This window comes from Trichomycterus rosablanca, chromosome 14 (assembly GCF_030014385.1).
Source record: "Trichomycterus rosablanca isolate fTriRos1 chromosome 14, fTriRos1.hap1, whole genome shotgun sequence".
Lineage (NCBI taxonomy): Eukaryota > Metazoa > Chordata > Actinopteri > Siluriformes > Trichomycteridae > Trichomycterus > Trichomycterus rosablanca.
Window position 1 is genome coordinate 29239772 of NC_086001.1, and position 18420 is coordinate 29258191.

An 18420-nucleotide genomic window follows, 5' to 3' on the forward strand; every position below is an offset into this window, starting at 1 on the left:
CGGAGCGTTGTTTGAAGTAGTGGGATTACTCTTCTTACCCAAGCGATGTACGACGTCAATCGTCTCGCGAAGCCGATCCACTGAAATGGGCACCACTCTTGTCAAAATGCCAATGACAACCTCTCTGGTATCCTCTCCCTCTTTTTCAGCCAGGCCATTTAACCTCAGATTCCACCTTCTTTTATATCGAGCTTGTTCTGTCACAAATTCCTTGAGCCGTTTGTTTTCCTCTTGAAGCTCACTGACTTTTCCCTGCAACCTTCCAATGTTTTTTTTGTTCTCAATAATAGCAGCAGTGTTCTCCTCAATTCTTCTCTCAAACTTCATCAGAAGTTCAGTCTGTGTATCCATCTTCTTCGTCAATGAATTCACTGCCAGCAGAATGGTCTCTCCGATACCATCACCATGAGGGTTTTTAATGCTTTTCTTACATTTTTTAGGATTAGGAGATTTAATTGGAGTGTGTGCCTGGTTGATTTTCTCAGCCTTAGATATCTGCTCGTCAATTTCAATGTCAGCAACCTCGCCGTCTTCTTCATCACTCGCTCCGTGAAGAGCGGCCAGTCCATAGTCGTGGTCATCCATTGTAACTATCACCCGTGTTTGGTAAAGTTAACAATAGGCTTATGGAGTTCGTATTTTGTCACAAAAATTCACCAGACTTCACAAAAACTTTTAAATAACTCACTGTCTGTATCAAAATGCACACAAAATTTTACTCAAGGACTGAAAGAAAAAACTATTTACACCGAAGCCTGCAAAGTGCAACTGCTCATTCCGCCATCTTGAATCAGTCTACCTATTTTACTTACAGATGAGGCTCTACAGTACAAACACAGCAGCTTCTTGTTCTTCTTATGATGTTTAATGGCGGTTGGCAGAACAACTTAAGACGCACCAGCGCCACCAACTGGACTGGAGTTGAACAGCAGCTTAGTAGTAAAACATCTCCATTAGCACATCTGTATTAGTGGTGTGCGATACTGCAACATTTGGTATCGATCCGATACCAAGTAAATACAGGGTCAGTATCGCCGATATCGATCAGATACCAATATTTTGTACTTACTTTCATGTAGGGAAGAGCAGTGTATCATGATTTATGAGGTGAATGTATCATCAATTTGCTTTGACTAATAAATGATTTTGTGTTAATTAGTTCATCATGTGCAGTGAAAACCCACTACAGTTTATAGGTGAATAAAAAGTAATTTTATTAATGTTATAAACTAATGAAGTCTGGGGTTTTTGTTGAGAAACAATTATATAATAAGAAACATAATTCCCCCTCTCATTGTACACTCTGGCTTTTTGTAAAATAAAGTACAGAAAAAGTTCCGGGAGTCTCCAGCATATACATAGCGGCTCCCTGATTCCCACAAGTCAGATAAAATCTCCCGGAATCTAGAACGAGCGGCCAAGAGAACACACACACACACACACACAGGCGACACAGATTTTATTAATACAATCGCGTATTAAATCCGTTATCTGATATACAATCTAGCGCACTGTGTAGGGAACATAAATCTATGATCAAATATACAATCTAGTGCACTATGTAGGGAACATAATTAATTATGTAATACACTATCTAGTGCACTATGTAGGGTACATAATTATGTAATACACTATCTAGTGCACTATGTAAGGAACACAAATCATCATCTAGTTATACTTTCTAGTGCACTGTGTAGGGAAAATTAACCAATTGTCTAATTCACTATCTAGTTCACTACGAAGGGAACATAAATTCATATCTAAAATACTATCTAGTGCACTATGTAGGGAACATAAATCCATTATCTGATATACAATTTAGAGCACTATGTAGGGAACCTAAATCCGTTAACTAATACGCTACCTAAAGCATTATGTAAGAAACATAGGTCTATTATCTAGTACACTAGCTAGTGCACTAAGTAAAAAACAAATTATTTTTTAATATACAATCTAGTGCACTATGTAGGGAACATGAATCTATTATCTTGCACACTATCTAGTGCACTATGTAGTACACAGTAATGTGTTTGTGATGCCAACAGTTAGTTTAGTAGCTCAGTAAGCAGCTCCTAAAAGTTCTGTTATCACCCATAATCCTTTGCTGTGTGCGAGAGGGTTTTAGCTTTTTTTTAGCTCCGTGAAATGAGTTTTTGCAACTTGGGATGTCTGACATGTTAACTTCCATCTATCCATCCAGCTTAAATACCATAAACACTACATAAAAACATGTGGAGTTAATAGTGTAATTATTAACCTTTGTGCTCATTTCTTCTTTTATGGTGTAATGGTTAGCACTCTGGACTCTGAATCCAACGATCTGAGTTCAAATCTCGGTGGAACTTGGCTTTATTTAGGTAAAAACACTGTTATCAATGATGAGTAGAGAATAGTGTTTCACATGTGACTGCTCTATGCTAAATTAGAACACAAAGCGTCAAGTCATTGTTTACAGCACAATCTACTGGCCAACTGCATCCTGAACTTAGTGCAATTTTCCAAAACTGGAATGTTTTGTTAAGATTTTGATCCTTGGGTGGCAATGTTTAACTAAAATTACTTTTATTTAGTGTTTAAAACTTTTAAAGTACCTCAGTTTTTTCAATTGATTTCAGTCAATTATATCAATCACAAAAGTTTAAATATAAATAATCTGAGATGTAAAAGTAAAGTCTAAAGTTGTGTGTATTTTTCTTTTTTAATGCGGTGTTCCGTGGTGTAAAGGTTAGCACTCTGGACTCTAAATCCAGCAATCCGAGTTCAAATCTCGGTGGGATCTTACTGCTTTAATTTGGGGCCCCGGTGTGAGGTCCAAGATTGAGAAACATTAGCAGTTTCAGGATGGTAGCATTCAGCGCATGTGCAGTACAACAGAGCATCACAATTGCTTGTGCTAGTTAAGAGTCACCTTTTAAATGACATGTTAATTTCCATCCATTCATCCAGCTTGAATATCATAATACCACTAGTAGTGTTATAAGGCTTGTTCGACTTAACCCGGCGCTGCGCAGACCGATCGCCACCTGGCTTGCGTCGGCGCCACCGGCGCGTCTCGATGACAGACTGGTTATAATCTCGCGAGAGCGGGGCGGCTGCAGGCGGCGGAACCGGTTCCCTGCAGTTGCTCTCCACGGGCTGCGCTGCCTGAGAGACGGCTTGATGACGGCAGAGCTTAATCCTCATTGGCTAGAAGCGCCGCTGAATCCTCTGGCGGTTGTTTCGTTTCATTCTAAAATGTAAATCTCAGTTTATTTGTCTTAAAGACCCGATATGTGCGAAATACTATCATGCTTTCTAGTAGCATGACAGTTTATTTTCGTACAAATTGCAACATTTCATAATTATCATTCCATATCATGAAAAGACTCAAGTAAGCTACCTGATATTCTTTAATGTAACAGATCTTTTAATCTTGATGTTTTTCTAGAACTTCTGATGGGTCTTGTCTTCTAATTTTATTAATATAAAGCAATCTAAATAGCTTTAATATTTTATATCTTAACTGTTTTAATACCACTATCACTATTACACTTTGATTATTTTTCATTGTTCTCTGTAAACTTTGTAAACATTTTAAAATATGCTACATTAATAAAAATGTGTGGATGTGCATGGTGGATGTTTACAAGAACCAAGGCCAGAAGGTAAGCTGTTCTGGAAGAACAAAACAATCTTGTTCAGAAGATGATTGTGTTAAGAGATTCATCTTCAATAAACCACAGCCACTATTCATTATCAATGCCTAAATAACTGATTTGTCAGTGCTTGAAGAAGCACAAACTTCTACACAATTGTACAATGTGCATATTAACCACATTATTCATTAGTGACTCATACTGGGCACATCGGTGAGCATACTGAAGTTTACTGTTTAACAATGCATCTATAAAATACAGTGGCATGCCAACATTTGGGCACCCCGGTTAAAATTACTGTTACTGTGAACAGTTAAGCAAGTTAAAGATAAAATTATCTCCAAAAGGCATGAAGTTACAGATGACACAAAAACATTTTTTTTAATTATGTCTCTATAATGAATTACATCTTGGTTGTGAGGTTGTAGTGAATGTTGTTCATCATCCTCTTCATCCTGCACATCATCACCATGGTCTCCTGGCTCCAAGCAAACACTGTGTAGAATGCAACAGACACTGCTGAGCTGATGGACTGGACATTCCTCATGTGCAGGCATTGGAGTCTCCTAAACTTTGCCGAAGGCCTAGCTGTCAAGTGCCCATTGTCTCTGTAAGGCCTCATCAGTTGGGGCAATAGAGGGTAGGATGAATCCCCAATTATATACATCCCTTGTGGGACCAGGGACAGGGGATCTTCTTCTAAAAGACAAGCAACCTCTGTGAGGCGAAAGGCTCTGGCATCATGCCAGCTACCAGGATGACCCACGCTGATGTGGGTGAACTGCTGGTGACTGTTACAAAATCCAGTGAGAATGATAGAATAGAACTGTTTCCTGTTAAAATATGCCAGGGGGTTGTCACAGTGTGGCTTCTGAATATGAATGTGGCATCTATCTACTGCACAGATAGTGTTTGGAAAACCAGCTGCTTGAAAGCCTAACAAAGAATTGTGCAGGGTTTGTCCTAAAGGCCAGCAAATGTGGTGTGCCATGTGAGTACAAAACTCATGGAGATGTTTGGCAAGAGTGGATTTTGTGATATTGAATCTGTCTGAAATACCCCTATATATATGACTCCTGGTTCAACAGTGTCCATAGACAGGCTAGGACACTCTTTGTCAGTGGCAATTTTGTCTGCTGTGGATTCATATAGACAGGGCCAATGGTGTTTATAAGATCCTACATAGTAAGTGAGAGAAAAGAAGGTTATCATATCGTACCTCCACTTGTCCTTTGGAGAGTCTGAAATGACCTCTAAATTCTGAGAGACTATAGAGGGGGACAACATCCTCTACAAAATGTTGTATTTTTGGAACAAGCCTAAAGAAGGGTAAATGTGATTAAGTCCTTACGTAGACAATATAATTAGACAGTTTGGACTTTAAGCCACTTTGATATGTGTTTGATAACATGTTTGTTAGAACTTTTCTTTTTCACCAATCTACAAGATAAATGAATGATGAGTAAAACTATATTTATTTACAGATTTTACAGAAACTTAGTTTGACACTTTATGGTCATCTATATTCACCACTATGGATTTGGAAAACAAACGCTGGGCTTAACCTGCTCAATGATCAAGAATGTTTAGTTCGATTTCACGCAAAAGCAGAGCGATTTCTACTGCATTCACTTCATCAGCCACGAAGAACGCAAACGCCACGAGATCCGCTGTAGCTCACGTTTGTTGCAGGTGGCGACTGTCCGACTTGACGGCTTTCTTTTAACCTCCTCCCCCAACTGCAACCAGCTGCTCTCGCTGACCACCAAGGCGAGGCGCAGTTCATCTCGAACAAGCCTACATACTTGCCTGGTATTCCCAGGCGGTCTCCCCTCCAAGCACCAACCAGGCCCGACCCTGCTTAGCTCCCGAAATCGGAGGAGATCGGGTGTTCTCATGGTGGTGTGGCCGTAAGCGAGATAAGCTGCAAACAAGCTGCTTCTTATAGAAGAAATAAGTAATTAAAAGCTTAAAATTATTTAGGTTAGTTCGTTAAATTTCAGGCATGCTTATGTAAACAAAAATCTTAAATGGATGACTAATGAAATTAATTTATGTATAAATAGTGTTTATGGTTTTACGCTTTATGTTTAAAAAAAAAAAAAAAAAAAAAAAAAAACCAACAGCAGCAATTAATGTTAATAATAATAATAATAAGTCAGAGTGAAAGATTTATGGTTTTCAGGAAAATTCACGTCTTTAAAATCACCATGTTTTGTTAAACTCTCTAAAGTTTTGCTCAATACCAATAAAAAAGACACAGTGTAAACCAAACACCCAAATCAATCATTACATTCATATTGTAAGAAGGACAGCTTAGTCTACAGACTGGAAGCAGGTGATGAGATTTTGTGACCATATAAAAAAAAAAAAATTAAAAAAAAAAAATTTGTGATGTCGCCCTCTTGTGGCACTTTTGGGGAATTGTAAAAATTAACACTTTAAACATTAAATTAAAGAAAGACACGGAAAAAAAAACATACCAGAATTTTATAAAGAGGTTTTTAGAGCATGGAAAGATTTTATGGATTTTACTATTTTTACTTTTAAAGAAAGAAACCAGATCCTGAACCAACCCCTATTTCTGAACCCAGCCTTAAGATTAGAATATAAAGGAGACAGAATCAAACAGCTAAAAGACATTTTATATGAATTTACACACAGATTTTTACCCACACAGGCATGCACTGACTTAATTAAAGAAAAAGAAGAAATGATGGAAAATAAAACGGAGGAAGAAAATTATGAACCTGAAATTAAAGTAGAAATAAAAATGAAAACAATAGAATTTGAACAATGCAAACTAAACCTTTCTACTAACGATTACTAGGTAAAGTGTGGGTACAACCCAGAGGTGGAAAGTAACAAATTACATTTACTCGTGTTACTGTAATTAAGTAGTTTTTTGTGTACTTGTACTTTTTAAAGTAGATTTTACAACCAGTAATTTTACTTTTACTTCAGTATGTTTTGTATTAAGAACTGTAATTCACTACAATTTAAATAACATCCGTTACTGGTGCTAAAATAAAGGAGCTGTAATCTAGGTATAGAGTAGGGAGGGAAGGGTGATTTTAAAAGTTTAACATGTTTGGAGTTTAATGCTTCGTTATTTGACAACATAGTAAGTTTTGTCTTACATCTTGAAGGTTTCTTTGGGTCATTTAGTGAAAGTCACAACACTTGTAACCTTGACTTGTTTTGAGTTATGAGATCTGCAGTATGATGTTGTTTGGTATTTGTTTGTGATAAAAAGAAGGCTGGTCTATAGAATCCACAATTAATGCCAACTTCAGTGGTTATACAGTTTATAAAAAGTTTTATGGGATGGTCTGTACTAAAGTGACACATGACACATCTTTAAATGTTTTAAATGTTGTATCAACATGTTTTTTTCTATTATCTTTTAATTAAAAACAACTATTGTAAGATTTATATCCACTTGTCCTGTTTGCATTACACAGGAGACACCCCCCCGCCCCCCGTTAAAAAAGTAACTAAGTAACGTTTTACTCTGAGTACATTTTAAATTAGTTACTTTTTACTTTTTACTTGAGTCAAAGCAACTTTACAGAATCCAGGACCAACAGACCAAAAATCCTTGTTGAGCAAACCGAGGGCGACAGTGAGAAGGAAAAACTCCCTTAAAATTACAGGAAAATCTTGAGAGGAACCAGACTCAGCAGGGAGCTCCATCCTTCTTGGGTGGCCTAGAGGAGAATTTAAATGAATAAAATGTACAGGGCTAGTGATAGCTCAGTGGTTAAAGTACTGGACTAATAAACAGAAAATTACCAGTTTAAGCCCCGCCACCACCAAGTTGCCACTGTTGGGTCCCTGAGCAAGACCCTTAACCTTCAGTTGCTCATTGTGTAAGTTGCTTTGGATAAAAGCATATGCTGAAAATGTAATGTACACAAATCATACATACACAAACCTTACCTAAACAATTTTAAGCTTTTAAATACTTATTTATTTAATTTAGTTTCAATACAACACGAAGCTGGCAAGAAAAATAAAATAAAAATAAAAGTAAGAGATAGTTAAAGGTTCTTCTGTATAAAGTGTTTTGTGTGATTTTGTAGGCAGCAGTGAGAGACTTTTCTGGTACATGGTTAAGAAAAGGTTGAATCCAGATGATTTGTTGTGGTGTTTTTGTACTAAATGCAGGTGAAAGAGGATCAGCAGCAGCAGCTGAGCGGTGTGTTTGGTTCTCTGTGTGTTTTGTCACTGTTTCAGGATCTTTTATTTGAAAAGCTGCATGTAGAACAGAGAAAGTAAAAGACGACACACAGCGGAGTGAAAGGCTGAACGACGGACGTCTATAAGAAGCAGCTTGTTTACAGCGTTTCTCGCTTATGGTCACACCACCCTGAGAACACCTGATCTCGGAAGCTAAGCAGGGTCGGGCCTTGTTAGTACTTGGATGGGAGGCCGCCTGGGAATACCAGGTGCTGGAAGCTTTTATCCACACACACCCACCTTCACTCCTTCACCTTATTATTGTATTTTTATAATTATTAATTGTTGCCGTTGTGTTTGTTGTAATAAAAAGTGTAAAAGCATAAACAGCACCGTCTATAAATAAATGAATCCTCTTGTGCTTATAGACTAGTTGGTTTGTAGTGTTATTTTTAAGCTTCTACTGATGTGAATGTGTGAGTTGGAAAACAAAACATGACATTAGAGAAACTGCTTGGAAGAAAGTCTAGGACTGACTGTAATCCTCTCTAAAGCTACATGAGCAGTGTTGGGGTAGTTACCAGTGGCGGCTGGTCAATACGGGGCGCAGGGGCGCCGCCCCCCTTAAAATTATTAAGATGTTAAAATAAGTAAATTACATTCTGCAAAATAGTTATGAAATTAATTAGTCTGTTTGTCTAATTGTCTAATTAACTGTTAATCTAATGGTCATGATAGCATTTTTTAAATAAATAAATATTTGTATTTAATTGTTTACATTGTGCACACTTCCCATGCGCGGGGCGCCGGTATAATGAGTGTCTGTGTGCGTACACAAACTTTTGGCAAACATGTGGTCTGAGGCTGCTCTTTAATTGGTTGTTTTACATTTTCCACAGGGGCGCAGAGAGCTGCGTCCCGGATACACCCACTCTTATTAGAAGTGTGTCACTATTGGCTTATTTTTTTTAAACGCCGTGTGATTGGACAATCCCCGAGTCGACTCATTAACTGATCAATCGTTTATCAGATTGGTTCACGTTAAACAATTAGTTGCAGATTGGAGCAGCATTTCTTCCATAATGAAAGAAAATTCAGTATTGTCTTTACAAAAAAACGCTTTCACAAAGCGTTCACTGGAACAAAAAAAAAGGATAAAGGAGCTTGGACCGGATCGTCCCAATTTACAAATTCAGCAACAGGTAAGTGATCAAGGACGAGCCTACACTCGAGCCTTTTCCAGCTCTTGTTATGACAAACGGAGTTGGCTAGCTGGATGCGACGTAAGTAATGCCTTTTACTGCTTTCCCTGTTTACTATTTCAAAGTCCTGGCACGGAGGCGTTGTGGATAACGACCGGGGTACGAGATTTAAAACATCTTTCAGCTAGATGAAGGTTACAGGATCGCTGTTAGAAGGCACAATGAAGAATCGGCACATCCTGTCTAGAATAATAGACTGTGTGAAATTTTGTGGAGCCTTTGAGCTGGCCTTGCGTGGCCATGATGAAAGTAAGAGCTCAGATAATCCCGGAATTTTTCGAGGGTTGGTGGATTTTGTTGCTTCTCTTGATGGAGTGCTGAAGGAGCACATTGAGAATGCCACTGTGTTTAAGGGAACTTCAAAAACTGTGCAGAATGAGCTACTGGACTGTATGTTGTCTGTTCTGAAGGAACATATAATCAAAGAAGCCCAGGGAAGCAATTTTCTTTCAATCCAGGCAGATGAGACCATGGATATTGCCACGCAGTGCCAGCTTGTTCTTGTACTACGCTATATTGATGCTAAAAACAATGTGCAGGAAAGATTTTTTGAGTTCATCCCTTTGCAGTCGGCCACTGCTGATTCCATTGCTACAGCCCTAAAAGAACGTCTTGCAACTATCCTTCCTGAGGATCAAAAGGGTAAGCTCATCTGCCAGGCATATGATGGAGCCAGCGTGATGAGGGGTGCCACTGCAGGTGTTCAGAAGAAGATACAAGACATGTACCCAAATGCACACTACATCCACTGCTATGCACATCAGCTCAATCTGATAATGCAGCAGGCTACTTCTCACATAACCAAAGTGAGAATTTTTTTTTCTAACCTTGGTGGATTTGCCAGCTTTTTTTCCAGATCACCCAAGCGCACAAGTATTCTTGATAGAGTTGTGGCGCACAGACTACCAGCATTCAGCAACATCAAATGGAACTTTCACAGCCGTACCATCAATACTGTGTTTGAACACAGAGAGGACCTCATTCGCTGTTTTGAAAGCATACGAGACTCTGGTGACTTTGACCCCATTACTGTCAGAGAGGCAGGTGCGTTTGCCATGCTACTGGAGGATCAGGATTTTAAGTTCTTTCTGCAGCTTTTCCACCATATCATGCCTCATGTGGACCTCCTCTATTCCAAACTCCAGAAGAAGGTCATAGATTCAGTTTATATCAAGGAGAGCATTCAGCAGTTCCAGCAGGACATTCAAAAGATCAGGTAATCGTTGTACATTTTCCTCTTTTGTTTATTAGTATTATTGTTATTATTATTGTTATTGTAATTTTTTTCCTTTGCAGAAATTCTCTCCATTCCATGGTTGGACAAAGCAGTGAAGGTAGCGGTCAGCCAGTAAAGAAGCGTCGGACACTCAGTGTAGAACACCATGAAAGGATTGCTGCAGAGGTGAGTTGTGGAAGTCACAGTCCAATTAGATTTGTTTAGAGCTGTTTCTATGCTATGCATGAATGATCAGTGTATGTTGGTGTAATGCTTGTCAGCAATATATGTTATTATTCTTGCTGTACTGCAATATATGGGTAATATGGAATAAAACAAATTCTCATAACATTTGGTTCCTGAATTTTCTATAAACCTGTCCCACAAAAATGCTGTTCCAAAAATGCTTTAACACATTTTGTCTTGAAAATGGCAGCAAACTCATTTCTATGACTTGATCTATGACTAAATTTCAACAGTGATAGAAAAATAACTATTTAGATGTGAAATAAATAAATTATGATCACTTCATAATTTTCATGTTTATCCTTCTCTAGGTCTGTGATATCATACTGGGACACACCAGTGAGCGCTTTTCCTTCACAAACCACCTTGTTAGTGCCACACTCTTGCAGGGGGACAGGTTTGAACAATACAAGACAGCATTTCCTGAAGATGCACCGAGCAACACCTTAAAAGCCTATCCAGTGCTCAATCAAGGTAAGCTGAAGACAGAGCTTAGTCTTATCTACAGCAGGGAAGAGTTCAAAGCCTGTTGTGGTGCTGTGGGCCTATTCCAGATGTTTATGGAAAATAATCTTGAAGAAGTATTTTCAGAGACTGTCACTCTCCTGAAGATCCTCATCACCACACCCATGACCACAGCAGAAGCTGAAAGGTGCTTCTCAACCTTGAAAATAATTAAAACTTTTCTGAGAAACTCTATGACCCAGGACAGGCTGAATGCATTGGCCATGTTGTCAATGGAGAAGAGACTAGTGACTGAGATTACTGACTTTAACCATAATGTCATTGAGAAATTTGCAAGACAGAAGGAAAGGAGGGCAAACTTCATGTTCAAATAGTGCTACTTTTAAAGGCTTGTTTTTTTATTGTTTTGTTTTTAATTTGTTGTTTTGTTTGCGCCCCCTCAAATTTTTTAGCACCAGCCGCCACTGCTTTTGGTGTTACAATTCGGCATAGAGCAGTCATATGTGGAACACTATTCTCTACTCAGCATTGATAACAGTGTTTTTACCTAAATAAAACCAGGTTCCACCGAGATTTGAACTCGTATCACTGGATTCAAAGTCCAGAGTGCTAACCATTACACCATGGAACCACACAGTGAGGTCTTACTTAAGTCCAAAAGTGAATAATTAGTCATTTAAGAGCAAGTTGGCTGTTAGATGGCGCTGTAAACAATGATTTGCGATTATATTTTGGGATGGAGCAGTCACATGTGGAACACTATAACACTACTAGTGATATTATGATATTCAAGCTGGATGAATGGATGGAAATTAACATGTAATTTAAGGTGACTCTAAACTAGCACAAGCAATTGTGATGCTCTGTTGTACTGCACATGCGCTGAATGCTACCATCCTGAAACTGCTAATGTTTCTCAATCTTGGACCTCACACCGGCCCCAAATAAAAGCAGTAAGGTCCCACCGAGATTTGAACTCAGATCACTGGATTCAGAGTCCAGAGTACTAACCATTACACCATGGAACCCTGACACCACAAAAACTAAACGTAATGATTCGCCATTTGCTGAGTAAATAAAGCAAAACTACACAACTTCAGACTTTACTTTTACATCTCAAGTGATTTAAACTTACGTGATTGATATAATTGATTGAAATCAATTGAACAAACTGAGGTAATTTAGAAGTTTTAAACACTAAATAAAAGTAATTTTAGTTAAACATTGCCACCCAAGTATCAAAATCACAACAAAACGTTCCACTGTTGGAAAATTGCACCAAGTTCAGGACTCAGTTGGCCGGTAGATGGAGCTGTAAACCCACTTTAGGACTTAAACTAACAAACAAGTGATCCTTCTCTAACTAGCAGATCCTATTAACCTGAGCTTCAAACGTTTTCTCTGACAAGTGTGAGGTCGTTTTAATGCCCCTCTCATTCAGGTCAGACACATGTGATTATTTTAATTTGCCAAACTTAATTGCCCTGTTGTAAAAGTTAGCAAGTCATGTGACCCGTGTGTACCGTCCAATGAAACAGCTGTGCCTGCGTCTCTGTGGCGCAATCGGTTAGCGCGTTCGGCTGTTAACCGAAAGGTTGGTGATTCGAGCCCACCCAGGGACGAGTGTCTTTTATTGCACAACCTGCCTGTTGATCAAACGGATATGAGAAACAACAACTACATTCTGTAGTCCCACAGAATAGTGGAAATAAGTAACTGATAAACATCCAGTAAACAACAGTCCTACAAGCACAAATATCCACCTGATAAGTCACCAGACACCGGTTGTCCAAAGTGGAAGAACGTCCTTTTGGTTTCAGTAGATGTTAAATGAAGATACTCGCCCAACGTGGGGCTCGAACCAACGACTCTGAGATTAAGAGTCTCATGCTCTACCGACTGAGCTAGCCGGGCTTAAGCAGCAGGTCAGAACAGAGAGCTCATCAGTCAGACCATCAGAGAGATGTAGGTTTAATTCACTAACATCACGACCAGATTAAGAACTAATTCACAGTTTACAAACAAACACAATTCCAAATGGTACTGACACACCCCCATACCATGACACACCCTGGTACTGGTACTAATAGTAATGGAGAGAGAAATTTTGACTGTATTAGAGCTGCTGCTACAACAACATAATGAAAAGCTCGACCTACTCAGGTCCATCACAAATGCTCTTGGAAAAAATGATCCAAAACAAATTGAGGATTTCACTTCTCCACTTGCCATCGAATCTCAGTTCAGACACTTTGACATGAACCTCTAGACTAGTAAGTGCTTTCTACGTTAAACTGTTTTTTATGTGTTATGTATGTACTTTGTTATAGTCCCTTTAAAAGATGCACTTTGACAAGTTACTTAACCCTGGTGTGTTCTTAAGGGGCCCTCTACTATGTTTAAGAGCAGAAAAAAAAACCTAAATGATTTTTTTTTTTAAACCTTAAAACTTCTTGACTTTTAATAGTGAGCACAACATTAGAAAATCTTAGAACCTAATCACATTCATGCACGTGTCTTTCTTTTACAGATTGAGTGTTTTGGTTTTTGTAGAGATGCGACTGGAAAGGAAACTGTAACAAACGACCTGGTAAATCATCAAGTTTTTTAAATTAATATTTAAACTGAATTCATTCATTAAGTCTCCTCTCCTACAGCCAAGACGAACTTGAGACCAACAGTAAAGCTCTCCATCGTTTCTGTGAGGTCCATAACTGAAGGGCTGTCAGTGTAGAATCAGGTATGTGGGTATATGCCCTGCCCTTGCACACAGGCCGCTTAGCTCAGTTGGTTAGAGCGTGGTGCTAATAACGCCAAAGTCGCGGGTTTGATCCCTGTATGGGCCACACCTGCTTTTGGACTTAAACTAACAAACAAGTGAACCTTCTCTAACTAGCAGGTACTATTGATCTGGGCTTCAAACGTTGTCTCTGAAAAGTGTGAGATCATTTTAATGTCCCTCTCATTCAAGTCAGAAACATGCCATTATTTCAATTTGCCAAACGTAACTGTCCTTCTGTAAAAGCTTGCAAGTCATGTGACCCATGTGTACCATCCAATGAAACATCTGTGCGTGTGTTTCTGTGGCGCAATTGGTTAGCGCGTTCGGCTGTTAACTGAAAGGTTCGTAGTTCTAGCCCACCCACAGACGAGTGCCTTCTATTGCACAACCATGTCTGATGATCAAACGGATATGAGACACAACAACAATGTGTAGTCCCACAGAATAGTGGAAATAAGTAACTGAAAACAACCAGTAAACAACAGTCCTACAAACACAAATATCCACCTGATAAGTCACCGGAGACCGGCTGTCCAAAGTGGAAGAACGTCCTTTTGGTTTCTGTAGATGTTAAATAAAGATACTCGCCCAACGTGGGGCTCGAACCCACGACCCTGAGATTAAGAGTCTCATGCTCTACCGACTGAGCTAGCCGGGCTTAAGCAGCAGGTCAAAACAGACAGATCATCGATCAGATCATCAGAGAGATGTAGGTTTAATTCACTAACATCACGACCAGATTAAGAACTAATTCACAGTTTACAAACAAACACAATTCAGAATAAACAACAGAAACACACACAGACTTACTGTCACTGTATTGTATTGTATTATAGTGTTAAATTGTAGTGTATTTTAATGAGATTATGCTTTAATGCTGTATTTTCTTAAATTTATTTAATCCAGCACAATGGTTAAACTGCACAACCCAACAAGTTAAAATAACCCATCATGTGTTCTGTCCAATATTTACACAGTGCTGGGTTTCCAAATAACACATTTTCACCTGCATTCGGCCTTTTCTTTCCTGTGTACCATAAAGAAGTCGCCATTGCAGGTCTGCAACATGTTACAAAAACACTTGGGACACTTTATTTTTGCTTTCTTAATCTTGCCGGTGTCACGTTGTATTGAAAGTAAAATAAATTAATTAATTAATAATTAAAATCCTAAAATTTAACCCCTTAACGCCGCTTGTCGCGAATTCGCAACACAGCGCTTCCATTCAGATTGCAGCCGAGTTAGTGTATGTTTTCCCCCAATGCCGGTTTGTATTTATTTAATACGGAAGCTAACCTGTCGGACAGTGACTTGTGCATTTTGCGGCTGCAAATTTGGAGAAATTGTCCAATTTGATGCAAGTTGTGCTTAGATAAAAATACGTAGCACATTATTGATTGCTTCTACAGCTGACATATTGGAATAGATTTCATGTGACGAATATTTGTTCCGTTATTTGAATTTTTCTGTTCGTCGCGAATTCGTTACGTCCGTCCATAACGGCTACAACCGGCCATAAAGTCTGCATGTAAATAATGCTGTATTTAGATTGATTTCAGCGCTCACATGCACTTTCTTTAGGAAATGCCATTATAGTTTATTTCTGTAATTATTACAAAGTAGCATGTATGTATGTATATACTATATATATATGTATATACAGTGTATCACAAAAGTGAGTACACCCCTCACATTTCTGCAAATATTTTATTATATCTTTTCATGGGACAACACTATAGAAATAAAACTTGGATATAACTTAGAGTAGTCAGTGTACAGCTTGTATAGCAGTGTAGATTTACTGTCTTCTGAAAATAACTCAACACACAGCCATTAATGTCTAAATGGCTGGCAACATAAGTGAGTACACCCCACAGTGAACAAATTGTGCCCAAATGTGTCGATATTTTGTGTGACCACCATTATTATCCAGCACTGCCTTAACCCTCCTGGGCATAGAATTCACCAGAGCTGCACAGGTTGCTACTGGAATCCTCTTCCACTCCTCCATGATGACATCACGGAGCTGGTGGATGTTAGACACCTTGAACTCCTCCACCTTCCACTTAATGTACTCCAAAAACTGTTTCTGGAACTAGATGCTAACAAACTGTCTCATAAAGCTCAATTACTAAATACCAAGCTGTTCAGTGAGATGTAGTCCATACTGAGTATTACACTTGTACGTATTACGTACTGTTTATCGAATTCCACTGTGGTTGCACTTTCTGAAAACTTCAATGTTGGCACTGTTTTTTTGTACATAATTCAGATTTATAAGTGTTTCATGCCCATGTTTTGCAGACATTTCACTTAACTGTGTGCTGCTTTGTTAAACATTTTTCATTGAAATGAATAATGATTGCACTTATTGTATGCTGAATTGTGTTAGACATCTGATTCTTACACTGATCAGCCATAACATTAAAACCTCCTTGTTTCTACACTTACTGTTCATTTGTGTGAAAATTATTTGGGTCAAAAATAGCTGAACTGTGGTGCATTTGGATCCATTTTGAAGCTGAAATTAACAAAAGCTATTTATATACTGCATTTTTAAAGTTCTATATATGTTCTAAAGTTCTATATAACATGTAACAGCTGCAAAATATCACAGTAAGTATTATGCAGACAAATCTTAACCTACTTAAAATTTTTGTATTTTGTATATTTTTTTAAATGAAGAATAACAATTTAAAAGTACAGTTAACTTATGTTTTAGAGAAAGAAAATGCTTTTATTTTGACAGTTTATTAATGTATTTAAATAATAAAAAAAGACAATTTAACAGATATTTTTTGCAATACCTCTGACAGTTAATTTAAAATTGGGCTAAAATTACAGGGTTTTTTTTGTTTTATATGCTAATTTTTTGTGATAACAGTAGTAATTGTCTGTACTTAAACTTTTCTTTATCATTTATAAAGATAATTCTTAAAGATAGTTTTTTTTAGAGGTGTATGACACTCTTCTAACAATTAATATATGTTGAAAGTAGAAGATTTCATGAAATTATAGGACACTTTCCTGTAAAATTACAGTGATAGATGTTAATTATGGTAAATATAATTACCGTTTTTTTACAGTTTATCTCTGTTTTAAATTTTACAGTTTTTTCCTGTTTTTTTACGCTTATTTTTTTTTTTTACAGTGCAGCAGCCCAAAGACTTGCTCACCTTTTGACCTGTACACTCCTGCCAAAATAAGCAACCCAATGTAGGCTTGCAAGTGGGTCACATCCAAGTCTTTCCAACTGTCCCCATACACACACCTCTCTAAATTTGTCATCTTACGTATATCCTTTCAAGTGATGGTGTTAGGACGAGCTCAAATGCTGATTTTATGTCTTGTACATGGCTGGTGGGGCCTGGAACCATTTTGATGACATTAGCAGCACTAAGTCAACCCTGTTGTTCAAGTGGGGAGACAGACCATAATAACTTTTCAGTTTTGGAAGGTAGTGTGTTTGCTGGTGGTTGAGAAACAAAAGAAGGGTCAACACTGAGGGTCTCATTCTCATCAGAGGAGGATGCCTCATAATCCGAGTCCTCCTCAACATCATTCTCTGTCTCTATTCACAGAAACCATACTTTCCTGTCCCCACAGCATGGGAAATATTAAAAATCTCACGAGGACGATGTTCCCCTCCCCCATGTTGTGTGAACTATCAGTGGTTCTGGCACTACTACAGTTATGAGTATGTTAAGTTAGGGCCTTAACGTTTTTTAAAGATTATAAAATTGCATGTCATAGTGACCTCAATATCTTCCTAAACAACCAAAACAAATGTGTGTAAAATGTTGATATATATTATATGTTTTATACAGCTAAAACAGCCTGGGGTCAAACTGACCTTAAAGAACACCGATGCGTACAACATGTGTACAGGACACTGAAAACATATCATGTTAGTTCTATGTTTACCCAGTTGTCCCCATTAAATTAGGAAAAGTCATTAAATATGATGTCAATCATTTATTTTAAGACGTTACACATTGAATGGGGTCAAATTGACCCTAAAGGTAATAGGAGGGTTAATGCCCCTCTCATTCAAGTCAGAAACATGCCATTATTTAAATTAGCCAAACTTAGTGACCCTTCTGTAAATGGTTTAATGTGCACACTGCTGCTACTGGCTTGTTTTTCTTTTCTACAATGTAAGTTCATACCTTCAGGTTCATGTTATTTGAGATCTCTACATAGATTTCTTCCTCATGTACAGAAAGATGCAGTTCAGTTTGAGAAGCTCACAGCGGGAGAGCGAGTGAGTCTGCGCGTTCAAATGAATCAAATGAGTTGATTCTTTAATCAGGTTCTTTAATTCTAACGTCAGGAATAAATTCGAAAGAGTCGATTCACTAAGTTGATAGTACTCAGCAATGAGCAGTCAAATTACCTAAATAATCTACATAACACATACAGCAAAAACATGTGAATGTGGAAGCATGTGTGTGTATTGTGTATGTGTGTGTGTGTGTATGCTTATGAATATTAACAGAATTGATACATATGTTAGACACGTATAGATACATGAAGTGATGTAGACACACATATTACAGTTTTTCTGAGTTGCTAAAACACATTGCTGTCAAAATACACACAAATCCAGCCAATGCATGAACACTACACAGC

General features: G+C 38.0%; 3 non-coding genes and 2 pseudogenes across 3 annotated transcripts; 1 reads left to right on the plus strand and 4 right to left on the minus strand.

Annotated features, from left to right (window-relative positions):
- Nucleotides 1-5429: 5429 nt before the first annotated feature.
- On the minus strand, nucleotides 5430-5551 carry LOC134327168 (5S ribosomal RNA; annotated as a pseudogene).
- A 2438-nt stretch (nucleotides 5552-7989) lies between these two features.
- On the plus strand, nucleotides 7990-8098 carry LOC134327220 (5S ribosomal RNA; annotated as a pseudogene).
- Nucleotides 8099-11565: 3467 nt separating this feature from the next.
- On the minus strand, nucleotides 11566-11637 carry trnaq-uug (transfer RNA glutamine (anticodon UUG)). Its single transcript has one exon. It is a non-coding gene; the product is annotated as a tRNA-Gln (tRNA).
- A 325-nt stretch (nucleotides 11638-11962) lies between these two features.
- On the minus strand, nucleotides 11963-12034 carry trnaq-cug (transfer RNA glutamine (anticodon CUG)). The gene has a single exon. It is a non-coding gene; the product is annotated as a tRNA-Gln (tRNA).
- Nucleotides 12035-14373: 2339 nt separating this feature from the next.
- On the minus strand, nucleotides 14374-14446 carry trnak-cuu (transfer RNA lysine (anticodon CUU)). The gene has a single exon. It is a non-coding gene; the product is annotated as a tRNA-Lys (tRNA).
- Between the last annotated feature and the right edge of the window lie 3974 nt (nucleotides 14447-18420).